We start from the raw sequence: 4,008 nt of genomic DNA, 5'->3' as shown, positions 1-4,008 counted from the left end.
AATTCTAACAATTTTGGAATGCTTATTCTCTCTGTACACTATTGTATAACATGATTTACTCTGTTTACTACATAAAAGCACTTTTTAAGGTTCTGCTGCTGCTATTTTCTTTTTAATATTCGTAGTACATTGATGGCAAATAACCTTTAGGAGAAAAAAACTGCGGTTTTCCATGTAATATAAAATTGTTCTTCCTGACATTTGAATTTGGCCTGCTGGTTCCTTACAACGCCCTTTTTGACCATAGGAATCCAAGCAGAATTCCAAACAGACAGTAAATATTCTAATTTCACTTGAGCAATTTTCCCCTACTATTGTCCTCCATAACCATATTTCTTTTAGTTCTGACCTCACTAACCTCATATCATTGTATTAAATGAACAAATAATTCCTACTTTAAAAATTGTAACATCAGGAATATGCAAATCAAACATACAATGAGGTATCATCTCACCACAATTAGAATGCTATTATTAAGAAGATTAAAAAAAATAAGAAATACCAGTATGAATATGGAAAAAAGGAAATTCTTATATACTGCTGGTAGAAATATAAATTACTACAGCTATTATGGAAATAACTGTTTGGAGGTTCCCCCAAAAAACTAAAAATAAAACTGCTGTATGAGCAGTAATCCCAGTACTGGTATACAACCAAGGAAATGAAATCATTATCCTGAAGAGACAGCTGCACCTTCACTGCGGTTGCACTATTCATGATTCTTGTCGTCAAGTTATGGAATTAATCGACATGTTCATCAGTGGGTGAATGGCTTATAAAAATGGTATATGGAATATTATTCAGCCATAAGAAAGTATGAAATACTGTTATTTGAGGCAATGTGGATGTGCCCCGAGGACATTATAAAAAGTGAAATAAGCCAGGCACAGAAATACCAATACCACATGTTCCCCACTCCTGAAACTAAAATAGCTGATCTCGTGGAAGTAGAGATAAGAGTAGTGACTGCCAGAAGCTGGGAAAGGTATGGGGTTCAGGAGGCTAGCGACAGGCTGGTTAGCAGCTATGAAATGATGTCAATAGTGAGGTAAGAGGAACAAGTTCTAGGGTTCTGTAGTACGATAGGATGACCATAGCTCACAATAATTTACTACGTATTTCAAAATAGCTAGATGAGAGGAATTTGAATGTACCCAAGTGTGGAGGCTTGAGAAGATGGATAGACCAAGTATTGATATCCCATTTGATTATCACACAATGTATACATGGATCAGATCATCAGATTTTACCCCATAAATATGTACCATTATTATATGTCCATAAATAACATAATAGCACTCGCGAATTTCTCATTTTGGTTTTTAAAGTAAAAGAAAATATTAGAGAGAAAGGAAAACAAAATTCCAAGTGGACTAGAGAATATTATCTATCTTTTTGTGCCTAAGTAGGAAATATATGTTAGGTTATAATACAAATTCTGAATACATATCAATATAAATTATGATGGTCCCGCTTTCTATATCAGTGCATAAAATAAAATAGTTTAGCATATAAAAGTAAGACACCTAATTTGAAGATGAAGTAAGGAAACCTTGTATGCAATACAAAAAAAAAAATCATGCACTTGAGACTGTGATAGGTTGAAAATCCTAAGTTGTCTTTTTTTCTGTTCATAATATCAGGATTTAAAGATGTGTATAACCTACAATACATCAAGTCTGTACACAAAAGAATTGGCTTAGTTGCTTGCTTTCAAAGAAGTACTTGATTTTCTTACGAAACAGTTTATGGAGTATTCTGAACTGCCAAGTTATTCTCAAGCTATTAGTTTAGGAAAAAAAATAAATAAATAAAGTGGACTTATGTACTCCAGAACTATTTTGTCTCCTTTTAAGTATCATCTGGTCTTGTGCTTTTCCTCTCCCCAGCAGAAATATGTTTGCTTCCGTGAAGTGATTTATCCTTGGACTGCTGATCTGTGTTTGATTTAATACATCAAAACCAGAGTCCTTCTGCATGTGAAAAGTCATTACAAGAAAATAAAAATCTGAAACACATTTGAGTTTTAGTGTACCCATATTACATTTATTATGTAAAATGTAGTAATGACAAACTACATCTTGCTTGGTTGAGTGTCTCAGTTTTCAGGTTAACCAGTGACTCAGAGAAGAGTAAAAGTTTATTCTTGCAGAACAAACTTCATGCTAATAAAGATGATGACAGTGATTATCATTTGTAGTAATTGGAAGCTTGTTAAAAATGTTGAATCTGAGGCTCCTTTAGAGAGCTAAAAAATTAGAGTCTGCATTTTAACCAGATTTATCAGTCTCTGGAATTCCTATGCAAATTAAAGTAAGAGAAGCAGTCACTATTTTAGTGTCTCTGGTTGCACTTCAACACTGAGAAAACAATAGACAGGCTGAGGGTCTTGGCTAATCCATGCAAGGGAAGTTTTTAATGACTAGCAAACTTGGATCTACCTTAAAATCTTGGAGGAAAAAAAGCAATGTAAACTTAGTTCTATCAAAACAACAAGCCATGTTTTAATTTGTAACCTATGTAATTTACCTAGGTCATCTATTTCTTGGGATGTCTGGCTTTATAGGTGTTGGAGCATCCGTGTTTTGTTTTGTTTTTCTACATGTATATGGAATTGATTAGAGTCTGGATTCAATTTCAGCCATCAAGACCAATCTCTTTGCTAGCGTTATAAACTGTTCTATAGACTCTGGGTGACTTTATTTCTATGAGAGTAAAAGACAATAAGCATCTCTTCATTACTATAGACCAGTTCACTGACCACAGGGCACTGTTGGCAACAGGACAAAAGTGATAAGTAGAGAAGAGGATTCTGATTCTGATAAAGATTTTTCCATATGTTTTACTGATCATTTACTTTGAACTAGTTTTGCCTTTCTTTCTTTTCGGATTTACCCATAAATCTAACCTCTTCTCATTTCATGGCAGTTGCATATAAAGGAACTAAACTGGAGAAATAATTGTGCATGACAAAACTTTGATCAAAAACTAAAGCATTGCATCGCTTTTATGATTGAAGTTTAAATTTCATAAATTAGCTAATTTTATTGCCTAGTTCTTCACAGTACTGTTTACAATTTTTAAATAGAAAGATTTGAATCCAATAGAAAAGTGATTTGAAAAGCATGACACTTATCACTTCTTACATATTTAATGTATTTTCTTTCTTTTGGTTTTACAAAAGAAAATCTGGAGAAAGTTAAAAAAAAATTGTAAACCTGTATCAAGAAACAAATGTCCAAGAATTTCTGGCATTTGTCAATATTTTACTATCTCGTGATTAATGTATTCTCTCTCTTAAATTTGTTTGTGTTTCTAATGTTATGATATTTTTGACATCTGGCATTTTTAAGCAATTTCGCTCTAGTCTGGACTCAGATAAATAAGAAAGCAATTTTATTGTAATTCTAGTGTGTAGTTCCAACCTCGGAAGAGAAATTCACAAACTAGTGATAAATGAACTCCCCCATTATTTCACAGTGGTTTATAGAACTTTGCTTTATTAAGTAGCATAAAACACTGAGTATAAAAGTTGGAATCAAAGTGTTTCCAGGTCTTAGAATTATGATTTTGATGCTCCTGGAAATATGGACTATATCTTATTTGTCATTAAAGATCAAAGGCCTGGCACCTAGCTGCCTAAGGAAGTGGTGATTTAAATATTACTTTTGGTAGTAACATATCCATTTTATGACGGGGTAATGTCATCTTTAAAGAACGTTGATTTTAAGTGTATGGAGTGTGATCAAGGAGGTACTGTACTACTCCAGTATTCTTTGCCTTGATTGCACATGGCTTTATAAAATTATCTGGTTACATTTTTACTTCCACTCCTACCTATCAGTGAAGATGTGTTGCTGTCCACAAAATTCACAGAAAATGCAGAATTCTTATCAGATTTTTCACATGTGAAATATATTTCACATATTTGCAGATAAGCTCATGATCACAGATTTCTCTTCTTCTCAGAATGATAAGTCAGAGACCGTATCATTCTAAGAAATCACT

At 33.1% G+C, this 4,008-nt stretch overlaps 1 protein-coding gene across 1 annotated transcript in view; it reads left to right on the top strand.

Moving 5' to 3' along the window:
- Positions 1–4,008, top strand: part of TLL1 (tolloid like 1) — a 242,887-nt gene that overhangs the window by 102,706 nt on the left and 136,173 nt on the right. The gene's annotated exons all lie outside the window — the stretch shown is intronic.

This window comes from Tupaia chinensis, unplaced genomic scaffold, assembly GCF_000334495.1.
Source record: "Tupaia chinensis unplaced genomic scaffold, TupChi_1.0 Scaffold000039_1, whole genome shotgun sequence".
NCBI classification, from domain to species: domain Eukaryota; kingdom Metazoa; phylum Chordata; class Mammalia; order Scandentia; family Tupaiidae; genus Tupaia; species Tupaia belangeri.
The sequence above is the reverse complement of the archived record's forward strand: the minus strand, read 5'-3'. Positions and strand labels throughout refer to the sequence as shown.